The 16,487-nt window shown below is 49.1% G+C and overlaps 2 non-coding genes across 2 annotated transcripts; both read left to right on the top strand.

The window, feature by feature from the left end:
* The first annotated feature begins 6,502 nt into the window (after positions 1–6,502).
* TRNAE-UUC (transfer RNA glutamic acid (anticodon UUC)) lies at positions 6,503–6,574 on the top strand. The gene has a single exon. It is a non-coding gene; the product is annotated as a tRNA-Glu (tRNA).
* An 8-nt stretch (positions 6,575–6,582) lies between these two features.
* Positions 6,583–6,654, top strand: TRNAQ-UUG (transfer RNA glutamine (anticodon UUG)). The gene has a single exon. It is a non-coding gene; the product is annotated as a tRNA-Gln (tRNA).
* The last annotated feature ends 9,833 nt before the right edge of the window (positions 6,655–16,487 follow it).

Below are 16,487 nucleotides of genomic sequence, written 5' to 3'. Positions count from 1 at the left end.
CGCGGCGCTGGCATCTGTGAAAGAAATAATAAGCAAACAATTGAAAAGTAGTGCCAGCACGACCCGCATGCGGAGAGCGCATTATGCTCTCCACAGATCTTGAGATTCGCAAGATGCAATTATAAGGCCACTCAGCGTGGCAGAGCGTCCTTCGCGATGTGCAAGTGCCATTGTTAAGCTTTCGTTGCCAGCAGCGGACGAGGCGACGAAGCGGAAGCAGATGGAGGGCACGCGCCCCGCCGGCCACCACAGGCTCGGATCGCTGACGCCGCATTCAAATCCTGGGTGGTGGTGGTGACGGTCGCACCTCCTGCTGCGGTTGCCGTTCGGCCCGGCGCCATGGCGCCGCGGCGCGCCTCGGCTCGGCTCGCCGGCATCGACGAGAAGGGCACGCTGAAGACCGAGGCGCAGGTCAACCCCATCGAGAGCCGGCAGGCGACCATCGCGCTCCTCCTGGACGGCCCATGCCCGTCTTCGCCTCCTCGAGCGATAACACCAGGAAGCTCAAGCGTGACGACGAGGAAGAACGGAGCAACCCCGCATCCAGAGGAACAGGTTGGTGGACCAGCAGATATGCGCCGACGCCCGCTCGTCGCGACCACGGCCTTCCTGGTGCTAGCGACCTCGGGCGTGAGTAGACCGGTGTGCAGAAGGACAAGGTAGAGGCGACTTCTTCGTCAGACTGGTTGCCAGCGACGCGTTTTGTGCGGCGGCAATTCACGAGTTATCAGAAGCGAAGCAGGCAGCCACGGACTGGGTGCCCTAAGGTGATTCATGGTGGCCCGAGTTACCAAATGCGAAGCAGGCAGCCAAGAACCCGGTGCCAAAAGGTGATTCATCGTGGCCCGAGTTACCAGATGCAAATCAGGCAGCCACGAACCCGGTGCCCCAAGGTGATTCATCGTGGCCAGAGTTACCAGATGCGAAGCAGGCAGCCACTGGCCGGGAGCCCCAAGGTGATTCACAGTGGCGGCGAGTGGGAAGCTGCAGAGGCCGCAGCTGCCAGTAAAGGTGCTGTGACTCGGCACTCCACGCAGAGGTCTGATGCCACGCAGTGTGGCTTGAGCGAGGTAATGGAACCAGAGTGTTTCATCAGCGACGGAATGCAAATGAGAACGGCTTCAGCGAAGCTGCCAGAACCAGAACGAATCTTTCATCATCATCGACGGAATGCGGTGGCGGGTTTTCATTCTAGCGGAGTGGAACTTTTTTGAGAGCGGGTGTGGAGCGAGGACTGCGCCTAGTGCGCCTGGCAAAGGGAGAACACTTTCCTTTTTTCTATGACCTTGGACACTAATGAGTGCCAGGATTGCGTGATCGTGTGAAACCGCGATCAGGGATGTGCAGACACATATGGCAAGAGAGAGAGAGCGGCTCCAGTACTCAGGCGCCAAATGCACTGGTGTCGATATAGCGGCCGTCGGGACCGAGCCTACAAACAGGACAATGAGGCAAGGATCTTCACGGCGCATTAACCTTTCTACTTTTTTTCTTTTCCTTTTGATCTTCTCGCGTTCAGCAGCACACCTTCATTTCCAGAGTGAATAGTAACGCTTTTGTGTGTGCTTTTTGTAACTTCTGTGTGCTCTGAATAAAAGTGAAAAAAAAAGACAATTGCACTGTATCTCGTCCTACAGCAGGGGCGAGTATGAAATGCTTTACAAGCAGGCGTGGTACATTTAGGAGACGAGTAATAGGCGCTAATAGCCGTATTCCATTGAGCTGTGTCTGTCGGGCCATATAAATTTTTCTGGCCGCCCGCTTTTCTATAGCTTCAGCGACGCGTGGCCCACTTTCTTCCCTTGGCACGTAGCCATGTAAAACCACGTCGGTTTGACTTCAACTAAGCCGCAATTTTGGAATCGAATGGGAGAAACGCGTAGCGCAATCTAAAGACTGCTCATACATGGCGTTAGCTGCACTCTAGTCTTAGAAGCCTCCGTGATTAGCCAAACACCCCCCCCCCCACACACACACACACGCATCTTTTTTAGCTGATTTACAAGAGCCACAGGCCGCGTCAAGTGGCTAGACACCTAGAGTGGCTAGAGTGGCTAGACACCGAGACCCACCGACATATTTCTATCAATAAAGTTATTACCACCACCAGCAGCAGGAGCAGGCGCTACACAGAACGTTAGAATGCGCCATTAACCTTCGCGCACTCCGCCGCTGCGTTCCGTCGACCACGACCTGTTGCACATCCTGGCACCACTTTCTCTTCCTTCCACTGCACGTGGCCGGCACTGGTCATGCGGGTCGCTACATGTGCTTTAAATGCCGGAACGTTCATTTCTGCTATTTTTCGTATTATGGTGGCGTGTTGAACACCTCTCGATGCGTTCGTAACGTCCTTTTCGCTGTTTGAAGAGCCATATAGCACTCGCCTGTTTTTCAGCGGCCTTAGCAAACATTCGCGGCGCAGAACGAATCGAAGTCGAAGCAAAACTTTTTAGCTCATTTTAAACTGCCTATTGAAACACGCTCTTCGTAAAGCAATAAAACTTGCTCCAGATCGCCAATTCAGATACACTATAATGCAACGGGAAACAGAACTGCTTTGATCGCGCCCCGGCTGGTTGGAAGCGGCTGACATGAAAGGATGAACCGCCGTCGACAACGATGATAGACAAAATGCCCTTTACTTCGGTCCCCGAGACCGCCTTCGTAGTCCTCACGGTCGCCCTTGTCTCGCGACGTGCACCGCATGCCCTACCGAAACCAGCAACTGATACTTCGAACCCGACCGCGGTGGCGGCGTTTTGATGGAGGCGAAACGCTAAGGCGCCCGAGTGCTGTGCGATGTCAATGAACGTTAAAGGTCCCCAGGTGGTCGAAATTATTCCGGAGCCCTCTACTACTGCACCTCTTTCTTCCGTTCTTCGTTTTCACGCCGCGGTGGCTGAGTGGTTATGGCGCTCGGCTGCTGGCCCGAAAGACGAGGGTTCGATCCCGGCCGCAGCGGTCGAATTTCGATGGAGGCGAGATTGTAGAGGCCCGTGTGCTGTGCGATGTCAGTGCACGTTAAATATCCCCGGATGGTCGAATTTTTTCTGGAGTACTCCACTACGGCACCTTTCTTCTTTCGCTCTCTCCTTTATACCTTCCCTTGCGGCGCGGTTCAGGTGTCCGCCGATATGTGAGACATAGCGCGCCATTTCGTTTCCCCAAAAAACAATATTAACGGGACAGCGTTAAGGAGCTCGTGTGGTCGGCGTCTTTGGCCGTGAGAGGAAAATGGCGCATCTCGGTGGACACCTGAACCACGCAGTAAGGAAAGAGATTTTCTTTTCCCTTACGGCGCGGAAAAAATGTCCAGTGAGAAGTGTGACAGGCGTCATTTCCTTTCCTTAAAACCAATTTTCATTTCAATTTCCTTCCCTCGCGGCCCGGTTCCGGTGTCCACCGATTTATGTGATACAGGCATCCTTTCCTTTCCTTAAAAAATTTATTTTCATTTTCCTTGCGTTACTGCGTGGTTCGGGTGTCCACCAAGATATCTTTCCTTTCCATAAACTGTCCGGGCAAGCGGTCGCATCGAAGGACAATGCCGATCCATGGATCCCTTGGCAATGCTGCAACACGCTGTTGCGTCCTGCTCTTAAATACTCTTAAAACACGCTGTTGCGTCCTGCTCTTAAACTTCCGGCCACTAACCAAAACACCAGTGTCCAGCTAATAGGTCTTTCAAATGGCGAGCGCTCCCTCTAAAACGGCCGTGCGTACCCAGGGCAAGCGCTGACATGATGCAACGTACTGAAGTTATCGACCGTTGGTAATTGTCCACCGAGGAGAGGCAGCAGTGGTGCCTCACGTCTTGTCTGCTTTGTTGTCCCTTTGTTTTTACCTTAGCCAGAAATCATGTAAACGGAAAGCCCGAACCGAAGACAAGCAATCTTTTGAATAAGCGCGAGGAAATAGCTCATCAGAACATGGAGCTCAAGACTTTATTGTGCGCACCGCTCTTGAAGACTATGCAGTGCACGGTACACGAAATTGACGGGCTTCATTAAGAAGCACGTGTATGGTGTGTGTTAATTGCTTTGAAGAAGAAGCGCCCTTCGGCCCTTGCACTGCGGAGTCGCGGGCTGCTAGAGTAGCAGTAGGCTCAAATTATCCGCAGTTGACATTGACAGCTAAAGATACCTGGAGTGTGCACCCGGTTCACTCATGTCTTGCCGTGCGCCTGCACAAGGTGCGAGAGACAGTGAACAGGTGGCGTCGGGCACCAACTCGCCGTGCTTCGGATTGCCGGCGTCGGTGGCTGTCAGCGGAGGCAGTTGCAGTCACAGCACACCGGGCGCTGACGGCCGTAAGATTGTGCACAACGTGTACAAATCGCCGATCCACGTCCGCTCGACCCATAACATCGCCGATACGCTGGCCGCGCAGGCAGGCGTCAAGCACGGCAAGGGCAACCTCCAGCCGTAAGTACGCGTCTTGGTGGGGGGAAACGCGACCGTCACCTTGATGAACATATACTGGGCCAGAGACGTTTCTATTTGTCGCGACTTCCAAAGAATGCAATCAGGTCGAAGCAAAGCACGTGTTCAGCTCACCCAATCAGGTGCGAGAAACCTTAGTTCGTGCTGCACATTTACAACGTCGTATGAAAAATAAGAAAGGGGTCATGTCAAGATAGGTTTTTTCAGCCAACTCGAGGTCGGCGGTCATCCTGTATGTACATACAATGGCTATTACGGCGTCTTCTTAGGCTCCACGCAGTGACATATCGGCATCTGCTTGCGTTTGGATTCGCTATTGTATGTTAGGGGAAGAGTGTGTGTGGAGGAAAAGCACTGCTGGCACTATGAGAAAGGCACTAGGGAAAAGCAGTCAGGATAAGGACCACTTCATGCTTGACAGCCCCCACCGCTCCCTCTTCACTTAGGCCGTCTATTAGCTACTTCCCAGTAGTCTAGCGTTACCCCTCTCGCATCCGTTGCTTCCGTCTTGACAAGTGAAAGCGTTGATGCCACTGAAGGCCGTTTTGCCAGGGTCATAAATCATTTGGTGGTCATAAATTAGCGACGCTTAATTTCCACAGTGCTCTTATCGACAGGCCACAAGAAAAAAATGAGAACAGATATGAATTTTAGAGCTGCACAGAACTTTAGTTTCAAAATGACGTGCTTTGTATTGTCTTGGTTTTTTGCTGAAGGAGGGAGTGAAAGCAGAAAGGAAGGAAGAGGTGCCGTAGTGGAAGGCTAAGGAATAATTTCGACCACCTGGGGATCTTTAACGTGCACTGACATCGCACAGCACACGGGCGCCTTAGCGTTTTTCCCCCATAAAAACGCAGCCGCCGTGGTCGGGTTCGAACCCGGGAACTCCGGATCAGTAGTCGAGTGCCCTAACCACTGAGCCACCGCGGCGGGGTGAAATGCTTCGCCGAAAGCATCCTTTGTACTAATTCGTTCGACGCGAGCAAATGGGAATTTTACTTAATTTGGCCGCGCTCTTATTGCTACCGCTGTGCGCGACCCATGACTCGTGCCTGTGCACGTGCAGGCTTCAGAAGACAATCAACGAATTTTCCGTTCCAAGGGAAGTCCCTGTAACTACCCCTAGGCGGCAAAACTTGCAGCAGCAGAAATAGCGCCTCCCTCGCCCACAGATGGTTTGTCTCGAGCTGCACGTCTGAACGACGTGTGTTGTCTTTCTGTGGAAGCCCGCGGGAAAGCGTGCATCCTGCTGCTGCTGCTGCTCTGCTGTCCTACACTGCCACCTAGTATCTTAGGCAGGAAGGAAGGCTGCCTTTGCTCCTGCGGAGCCCTTCGCGCTGTTCTTGAGCCAGCTGCATTTCGTCTATGCGTCACCGGGTTTCCTCGATGACGTTGCGAGCGATGGCGCAACCAATGACGGCCTGCGTAACGGCGTTGATGTCACTCCATTTTCCGAGCAAGACGCAGAATAAAAGGTCGTTGTTCCTCTTGTTTCGTTTTTCTCTTCCTCATAGCGACAAGAACGGTCCCGTCGAACAGACGTAACTCCATCCGTATAGTTGTCGTTATCAGCTCAACAACACTGTAGACGAGGAGGATAAAAATTACAGGATAGAGCGGAAATGCGAAAGTGTTTCCTTTTCTCCATCCATTTTTCACTTTGTTGCTGTTTTTAATTATTCTTGATTATCGTTCTATTTAATTTGTTTTTGTTTTTATTTGAAATTTTTTTATTGATATTATTTTTCGCTTTTCATTTTTCTTAGTTTGATTTTCAATATTTTAACTATTTTTATTTTCATTTCTGCTATTTTTATTCATTACATATATGCTCCTTATTAACTGCTGCGTAATCAACTTTAACATTTTATTTTAATTACCATGCAACTTATGATTGACAGATCGTGCGGGCAACTTCCGTCCGCTACTTTCGTCCACGCCACTCGAGCCAAGAAAGGCTTGCGTCCTTAAGCAGGGACCCTACTTTAAGAAGAGCCGTGCGTGACATAACTCGGATTTTTGTCTCCTGTGATTATTTGTGGTTGACCTACTCGCGTTACGGCGTGGTCTAGTGACTAGGATATCTGGCTTTCACCCAGATGGCCCGGGTTCGATTCCCGGCGTCGGAATGTGCGTTGGTCTCATGGTGTAATGGTTAGCACTCTGGACTTTGAATCCAGCGATCCGAGTTCAAATCTCGGTGAGACCATTTGTTTTTGCTTTTGAAACCTCGCTCTGACGACAGCTGCAGGTACGCGCGCTCTTTTCTCTTGAGTTATCCTAGTCAACGTTTTTCTGCAACTTTTTCATATGGACGGCTAGAATGAAGTAAACAATTTGCGCATGATTCAAAGCAAGAACGATATTTTTTTATCGTAGGAAACCACCAAGTAAACAATAACAATTCCATGCCTAGGTCAAAAAAACATGTTTTATTTTAGAGACTGTTTTGCAAAGCACTACCGTTTGCTCATGGTGTAATGGTTATAGCACTCTGGACTTTGAATCCAGCGGTACGAGTTCAAATCTCGGCCAGGCCTGTTTTTGTTTTGTTTTTAATCTAGCTCTGACAATAGCTGCAGGATACGTCCGATCTCGGCAGTTGAGTTATCCAAGTCCACGTTTTTCTGCAACTTTTTCAGATACACGGCTGAAATGAAATATGGGAACCCAAGCTGGATGGATGGATGGATGGATGGAAACAACTTTTATTAGAAAAAAAAGGAAAGAAAAAATATTCCAGGGTTGTCTCCTACTGGTCCAGGAGTCCACGGGCTTGTGCCTCACATAAGGCCCGATCCACCGGCCATTTCTGGCCGGCGGGCTGAGCGGTTCGTAAAGCAGCCTCCCAGGAAGAATGAGTGGGATTGGGGATGGGGGGTACTGCCAGTGGGGAAGGACATTCCCAAAGGTAGTGGAAAAGTGTGGATCTGGGCACGCCACAGGTGTTACAATGAAAAGGAAAGGTGGCGTGAAAGCATGAGAGACGGTAGGATAAAATAAAGCAGCCCGTTTGTAATTGTCGCCATGTGGCGCTGGATAACGGCGACAAAGTACTGTGGGGTGGTGGTAACGTCATGCGGCTGAGTTTGTAGAATGCGGTGATTTGATGATATGTATAAAGGACCGATGGAGCCTCTTGCGCAGGGTTGAGTGCCTGATCGTCCGGGGTCCGGCAGGAGAGTTCTCGGGCCAGCGCATGAACGCGCTCATTACCGTGGATCGAGGCAGAGTAACCGTTCGGTCGAGAGAGGTGGCTGTGGCAACAATACGGTGTGTGGCCGGCGTCGCCACGCCCTTTAGGTAGTGGCGGTATGCGGCCTAGGAATCTGTACAAACTTCGGTTATGTTTTTGTCAATGGTGGAGTGGGCGAGCGCAAGTGCGATGGCGGCTCCTTCCGCCTCTGCAGGTGAATTAGTTCGGATAGTGGCGGCGGCCCCCAAAGTGCCGTCTTCATAGGCTGCGACTGCCGTGAATAATCCTAGTTTAGAATTTTCTGCCACGTCGACATAAAGGATATCGGAGCGGTTGCTGTATGTTTTGGTGTAACAGCTCGCTCGAGCCTGCCGCCTACCCTGGTGGAGGCTAGCGCTCATGTTGCGCTGTAGGGGCTTCTGATATATGTGATCCTTCGTGCGCAGAGAAATCATGTAAGGTGTAGGTCTTGTTGGGGTGGGAATGGGTGGAGTGAGACGGAGCTGCCGCTGTAGGCATTGTCCTGTTTCCGTGCGAGTCAGGTGGACTAATTGCTTGGTGCTTTGAGCCTCTATTAATTCGATTGTGGATACCAGTGGCCAGGAGGCGTTTCGTGCTAACCGTCCGTGGAAGACGTAGGGCGGAGGTGAGAGCCGTGCGTATTAGGATGTCTGCCTGTTGCGTTGTGGCGCTGAGTGAGTATGTGGTATGTGAGGTGGTATGTAATGCGGCTGATGATTAATGCATTAGTCATATTGAGGGTATCGCGTTCAGACAGCCCATGATTGCGTGCTGCCACCCGCTTGATTAGTGCAGCCACCTGTTTGGTCTCTCTTTGCAAGAGCTGAAGGGTGGCGGTAGCATCGAGTGTGTTGTTAATGAGAAGGCCGAGAATCTTCATCTGAGACACAATGGGCACTGGATTCCCGTACATGTGCAGTTCAATAGGGGTCACTGGGCAGGGGTTTCAGCTGCAAGAGTTCCGATTTATTTGGAGAGCAACGGAGGCCTGTGTTTGCTAATTGGATGGTGGTGATGAAGGGCGAGAAGTACATCTTGGTCTGATTCACTTTCATGGGCTGTGTTGTGCTGTTGTAATATCTTTGCTGTCCTCCCGGCCGGTGGACTTTGGTTTGGTTCAATTTGGGCCGATGCTCATTCCTGGGTTGATGCTCGGTCTTGTGCTCCTACTCAGTCTTGTGCTTCAGAGAAGTCTTTTGCTTCTGCTCAGTCTTTTGGTTCTTCTGCAGATCGAAAAGAGTGCTCTGTGCAGCAATTTCATCAGGATGGCGTCGGATTGTGGCTTCATCTGTTTTGCCTCTCTTTTTCCATCTTTTGCTGTAATTCTGTCTTGCTGGACAGTTTGTGTCAATGGTGTTGTGGTTGGATGTGCCACAGACGATGCAGTGCTTTTTGCAATCGACATGTCCTGGTTGAGGATTGCGTATTCCGCCATTGTAGAACCTTTTCTCCTGCGGAGTGGGGCAAATGTCCGCTCGGTGTCCTGATCCGGAGTTCCCGGGTTCTAACCCGACCGCGGCGGCTGCGTTTCGGTGGAGGTGAAACGCTGAGGCGCCTGTGTGCTGTGCGATGTCAGTGTACGTTAAAGATCCTCAGGTGGTTGGAATTATTCCGATGCCCTCCACTACAATACCTCTTTCTTTCTTCCTTCCTTCTTTTCATTCCCTCCTTTATCCCTTCCCTTACGGCGCGGTTCAGGTGTCCGCCGATATGCGAGACAGATACTGCGCCATTTCCTTTCCCCAAAAAAACAATTATTGTTATTATTTCCTTTCCCCAAAAACCAACTTTCATTTTTTTTAACTCTAGCTTGGGGGCGCGACGCCAGCGCCGCAACGGCGAACCATGGAAAGTCGGGGCGCGCGCGGCACCGCTCGTATAATATAATAATTGGTTTTGGGGGGAAAGGAAATGGCGCAGTATCTGTCTCATATATCGTTGGACTCCTGAACCGCGCCGTAAGGGAAGAGTAAAGGAGGAAGTGAAAGAAGAAAGGAAGAGAGAGGTGCCGTAGTGGAGGGCTCCGGAATAATTTCGACCACCTGGGGATCTTTAACGTGCACTGACATCGCACAGTACACGGCCGCCTTAGCGTTTTTCCTCCATAAAAACGCAACCGCCGCGGTCGGGTTCGAACCCGGGAACTCCGGATCAGTAGTCGAGCGCCCTAACCACTGAGCCACCGTGGCGGGTCGGCCGTGGCTAGCTTTGGTGTGCACGTGCAACGGGCGAGGTGCGCGAGGAGCAATCTTCGCGATGACAGAAGCGGTCCCGCCGAAGAAAAACGGAGGTGTATTGTTGTGTCGGGATGCTGTGATGCTGGTGCCACGCCTGTGGTTCGGCACCAGTCACACGCGGCACCACATTCGCGTCCCATCTCTTACGATTGTAAAGCTAATATTCTCACGGAAATAAGGTACAAGTGCTCCTGAGAATAAATTACATGAGCAGTACTCCTAGTTTGAAGTTCTGCCCTTGCCAATGGGGCCACGGAATAGCTCCCCCTAGTATTGTGAGAGGAAGGGGCCAATAAGGCCCCAGCCCATTCACCTCTCTGCAACCTGTTAGTGTTTTTTACCACCACCGCCACCATGAGTCAGCGAGCGAGTTATGTCCCAGCGCGCGGAGCATGTCCCGTAATTTCTTTCCAGTCGACTATACTCGCCGACAGTTTTTTGCGGCTATGCAGTGGAAGCTACGAGGGCGAGGCGAATGGCTTTCACAAGCGCGCTCTTATCACGCTCTCACGAGGGAGAGAGCTACGCGTTTAAGCTGGCGCCGCGCGCCCGTAGCTTACTCAGCATAGCCACAAAAAGCTGTCCCGGAGTATAGCTTGCTTGGCCGTGTACTAGCTCCGTGGAGCGAAAACCCGTCTCTCTCTTTCTGTCTCTCTTTTCTTCTCTCTCTCTCTCTCTCTGTATGTGTGCGTGACGCGCGCGCGCGCGCGCGTGTGTGTTGAAGTAAAGGTCGTTCAAGTAAAAGCAAGCATCTATAGTTTTCCTCAAGCAGGGAGCGAATTTAGCCAAAAGAGAAAGGCGTCTTTTACTCATTTGTGCGTTCTCTCTCCAGGCACCCTTCCAAGCGCCTTGCTATACTTTTTGGATCCAAGCATGATGGTAAGATCTTTCAGTGCACTGGAAGTCGTCATCTGACTTCTATATATATATAACACGGGGCCGTCCTTGCAGAAGACACGGCCTTCATGAAAACCCTTTCAGGAGATGCAAGGGATCTCTCCGTTCCCTTCCTACCCCTACTCTTTATCTGCCTTTAAATAATTTTTGAATTCAGCGATTTGCACCTGACATGTCCTTGCTAGGCGTTTTCTTGTGCTTTCGTAGAGTGTCTCAAATACTTCTGACTGCTACGATTGCGTGTGTGCGTTGTGTATTTATCCCCTCCTTTCGTAGCGTCCCTCGGGTCTGCTGCGTTTTAAAACAAATAAAAAAATAAAATCACTTGGAATCTCTCCTTGTGTGCGTTTCGTCATTAGCAGCAGAAAACAGTGTGATTTTTTTATTTTTACCGTACCGTTACATCCGTTAATTCTTATAAGTACGACTGGTGCCACCTCAGTTCCTGAAGATTCGCACCGGCCATGACAACGCCTCCCTATGGAATTGCTCTTGGAACCTTTGAAAGAGCCAGTCTACATGTTTCCGTTCCTCTAAAGAGAAGTGTTACTACCTAGCAGATAAATCGCGCACCCACATATAGTTACCGGCAATTATTTCATCAAAGGGCAGCTGGTCACGGCTGTCAAAACGTTCGTTTCGTTCCCCGCAGGTTTTCTATTGTCCACGTCGGTCGAAGGCCGACACCATGCTGTCTCTGTAGTCAGAGTGCGCGTGGAACTGCATGTTTTCATCGGTGATGAGCCTTCCGCTAGTGGGTGCTTTCTGTCCCCAACCTTAATACAGCAAACATTAATACAGGTAGTGAATAAAATGATAGTGGATGGGAAAGTCCCCGACGAATGGCGATTAAGTAGAATGAACATGATATATAAGGGAAAGCGGGACAAAGCTGTCGTAAGTAACTACCGTCCCCTAACAGTGACATCTGTGGTGTACAGGGTGGTGATGCATATTATAAAGGACAGATTGCAGGCATGGGTGGAGAACGAGGGGGTGCTAGGGGAGTTACAAAATGGGTTCCGGAAACAAATGAGGTTGGACGACAACCTGTTTTCATTGACGAAGTGTATAGAGATTGCTGAAAAGGAACACAGGCCCCTATGGCTAGCATTTCTGGATATTAAGGGAGCCTACGACAACATTATTCAAGAGTATCTATGGGACATACTGGCCACATTGGATGTGGAAGATGGTGTAATAATGTTTTATAAGACATATATATATATATATATATATATATATATATATATATATATATATATATATATATATATATATATATATATCAGCAGACAAGTTAAAGGAAATGAGGGGCCCGTTTGACAAATTTATGAAGGGAGCGAACAGTCACCGAAACCAAGGTGCATAGGGGAACGTCTAAGAATTATTATCCTACTGATAAGCATAACACATTAAAAAAAAGAAAAAAAATTAACGTTCCCCTATGCACCTTGGTTTCGGTGACTGTTCGCTCCCTTCATAAATTTGTCAAACGGGCCCCTCATTTCCTTTAACTTGTCTGCTGATAGCTTAACGAGGGTCTCGGTTCTGGCAGTCTTAATGCCAAAGGTAGCATAAGACGGCTCTCGCACAGTTTCCGCCCTCGCCGTTAGATGACGTTCTACGTCACGCTCGCGGTATTACAGGACGTGCTACGTCCGCCGCTATGGTCGAGGGTGGCGCTGGTGAACACTCTCAAGGCTCGCTTACACCCAGTAAACATAAATACCCACGAGAGCAGCAGATTCGACAGCCGTCGCCGTAGCTCAGTTGGTAAGAGCACCGGACGCGATATTCGGAGGTCGTGGGTTCGGATCCCACCGGTGGCATGGTTGTTTTTTCTGCTGCTTTATAAGTAATTTTCTTTAAGCAATTTATTAATCTAAGAATTATTATCCTACTGATAAGCATAACACATTAAAAAAAAGAAAAAAAATTAACGTTCCCCTATGCACCTTGGTTTCGGTGACTGTTCGCTCCCTTCATAAATTTGTCAAACGGGCCCCTCATTTCCTTTAACTTGTCTGCTGATAGCTTAACGAGGGTCTCGGTTCTGGCAGTCTTAATGCCAAAGGTAGCATAAGAGGGCTCTCGCACAGTTTCCGCCCTCGCCGTTAGATGACGTTCTACGTCACGCTCGCGGTATTACAGGACGTGCTACGTCCGCCGCTATGGTCGAGGGTGGCGCTGGTGAACACTCTCAAGGCTCGCTTACACCCAGTAAACATAAATACCCACGAGAGCAGCAGATTGGACAGCCGTCGCCGTAGCTCAGTTGGTAAGAGCACCGGACGCGATATTCGGAGGTCGTGGGTTCGGATCCCACCGGCGGCATGGTTGTTTTTTCTGCTGCTTTATAAGTAATTTTCTTTAAGCAATTTATTAATCTAAGAATTATTATCCTACTGATAAGCATAACACATTAAAAAAAAAATTAACGTTCCCCTATGCACCTTGGTTTCGGTGACTGTTCGCTCCCTTCATATATATATATATATATATATATATATATATATATATATATATATATATATATATATAAAGGTACTAGAGTGCTTATAAAATGGAAAAAAAAGGTATCAGAGCCTGTAGAGATACAGCGGGGGCTTAGGCAAGGATGTCCTCTGTCTCCTTTGTTGTTCATGTTGTACCTGCAAGGGTTGGAGACCAAGCTAGAGAGGAGCGGACTGGGCTTCAACCTTTCTTTTTTCAAGCAAGCAGAATTGAATAAACAGTCATTACCGGGACTAATATACGCCGATGATATAGTGCCAATGGCTGACAGCAAGGAAGATTTGCAGAAGTTGATACACATATGTGGTGCAGAGGGAGATAGATTAGGTTTCAAGTTTAATAAGGAAAAAACTGCAGTCATGATATTAAATGATGAGGTCGGCGAGCATAGAATACAGGAGTTCACGCTAGAAATAGTGGATGAGTACAAGTATCTTGGGGTGTGGATAAATAACGGTGTTGAGTATCTGACACAGTATGAAAAATATGTAATGAATAAAGGTAGTAGGAATGCAGCTGTCATGAAAAATAGGGCACTGTGGAATTACAATAGGTATGAAGTGGTAAGAGGAATCTGGAAAGGGGTGATGGTTCCTACCCTGACTTTCGGTAATGCGGTCCTGTGCATGCGACCAGATGTTCAAGCAAGGTTAGAAATTAAACAGCGCGGCGTAGGGAGGCTAGCTTTGTGAGCACATGACAATACACCAAATCAGGGGGTACAAGGTGATATGTGATGGGCGTCGTTCGAGAGCAGAGGAGCTAGCAGTAAGATAGCATTTGAGGAGCGATTGAGAAAAATAAGGGAAAAGCAATGGGCTAGGAAAGTTTTCAGATACCTGTATATAAGGAATGTTGATGCGAAATGGAGAAAGCGGTCTAGAAAATTGACAAGCAAATATCCGGATAGCAGTGGGGGGGGGGGGGCAAATCAGCAGTTATATGTTAACAAAAAGGTTAAAGAAACAGAGAGAGCTTTGTGGAAAACAGGGATGCTGACGAAATCAGCACAGGGAACATAAAGGGTTTTTAAGCAGGAAATTGCCAAAGAAAATATCTATGATAAATGTAGGGGAAGCTTTTTGTTGTTTGAGGCCAGGACGGAAGTTTTGCGGACTAAGACATATAGAGTCAGGTACCACGAGATAACGTTGTGCGTTTCGTGCGGAGAGGAGGAGGAAACGGCTGAACACTTCTAGAGGCGAAATTCTAGACGCCCGTGTACTGTGCGATGTCAGTGCACGTTAAAGAACCCCAGGTGGTCGAAATTTCCGGAGCCCTCCACTACGGCGTCTCACATAGTCTGAGTTGCTTTGGACGTTAAACCCCTATAAACAAAACGTAAACCAAACTTTTCTGTAAAGGGCTTCACCCTACAGTGGAAAGCAGCGGGGCTGCTATACAAGGCACTGGGGTTTAAGGACAGGGAAGGGAAAGTATATTTTAAGAGGATAGAAGTGACCAAGAGAAGGTTACCTGATTGGTGGCTAAAATCAAGAGAAGAGTAAAATTTCATAAGTCATGGCTAGGTGGCTTGAGCCACCGCCCGATTCAAAGGGTTCGGCCGTATCCATTCATCCATCCATCCATCCATCCATCCATCCATCCATCCATCCATCCATCCATCCATCCATCCATCCATCCATCCATCTGCGTCGCGAAGTGTTGTCCGTAAATATTTAGAGTACCACTCGATCGTTCCAGGTGCGGAAAGATATTTGCACAACTAAAATCAGTGGCAAATAAATGGAAAATTAGGCGGGGAGGGGAGGGGGGGAGGGAAGACCGCCTCCTTGATGTGAGAAATTGTTTGTGAGAAAAGTGCACTGTCTCCTTTTTTTTTCTTTCTAACGAAGAAAGCCCAAGGAATGCATCGTGCAAACAGGACCGCCACCCAACGGCCCCAACCGCCGCCTGCAATAGTTGCCGACAAATCCGCCCCAATCCCAATACAGCCCTGCCGCTGAAATTACCGTTACTTTACTGCGTTTGATGCGTCCTACACGTTTAAATTTCCGTTTGCATTTTTATCCTCTAGAAATTTAACTATAATGCGTACACGACCTGGACAGAGAATACTTGAAAGATAAACGCTTGAGACTGTTCACGTCTTGTTATCGTTTGTTCGCGCGCGCGTGGCCCCCTGGGATGTTCGCGGCAACTCCATCCATGCACAACGTGCTGGACCACCAACGTGCCTCGATCGTCACCTTGCTATGCTCCACAATGGTATACGCACACAGTCATCCCACTAACTACGTGGATCATTAATGCTGCCTCGCGACGTTACCATGCAGTCAGATAGACAGTTATCTATATAGCTGCGTGCTTTCAGCACGCTGATAGAGAAAAAGCCCTGGTTTGACTTGAAAAGCTGTGTGGAATGAAACTTTTGAGTCGTGTGCGTCTCATTAGTCGAATAATTGTCTATCATTCCTCCCTTACTCAAGACCACCGTGGTATGGTTCAGTAAAATGACAGGAATACACCAAACGAGCAACGTTAAATAAATGGGTGAAAAACAACTACTGCCGAAATCACGACGCCCTCAACAAAGCGCGAATTAGCGTGGATGCAATAGCGTTTAACCACGTTCACAGGAAAAGCACGTTCGTTAGAGAATAAGATCATACTCCGCGGAAGTTGCCTGTTGCAGAAAAGAAACTCCGGCCAGTTGCCAGTGCTGCCTACACCCTGCTGTAGGACCACTGCTTTGAACACCCTCTCCGAAAAAAATAACAATGACGATTCCCCGCCCCACTTGTGAATGAATTGGCTCGCGATGGCTGCGCTAACGTGCTTTGGCTTCGTGTGTATCAAATCGCCTTTAAGAGTGATGGCCTGAATTGCCTTTACGGTATGTTTTTTGAGGGATATAACGCTCGGGGTAACCCATAAATAAAGAATAACGATGGTGAGAGCCCACTTTGGCAAGATTAATGTGTTTCATTACGTTGTAGAAACTGCTTGTGTCTTTCGGGTGTGAATTATTAACGACGCATATCATTCCCTGATATCATTCGATATGCAATGCGAAATAATCACAACAGACGCCTCTGTTTGTTCCTTCCGATTACTCTGTTTGTACAAGAGTGGGAGCTTCGCAGAGCGCTGCCGCTGGCCCTCGGCATATTCGAGCTTAGTCCCTCCTGCCAATCCTGCTTTCCCACCCCA

This window comes from Amblyomma americanum, chromosome 1 (genome assembly GCF_052857255.1).
Source record: "Amblyomma americanum isolate KBUSLIRL-KWMA chromosome 1, ASM5285725v1, whole genome shotgun sequence".
NCBI classification, from domain to species: Eukaryota; Metazoa; Arthropoda; class Arachnida; order Ixodida; family Ixodidae; genus Amblyomma; species Amblyomma americanum.
This window is presented reverse-complemented; position numbering and strand designations above follow the sequence as displayed.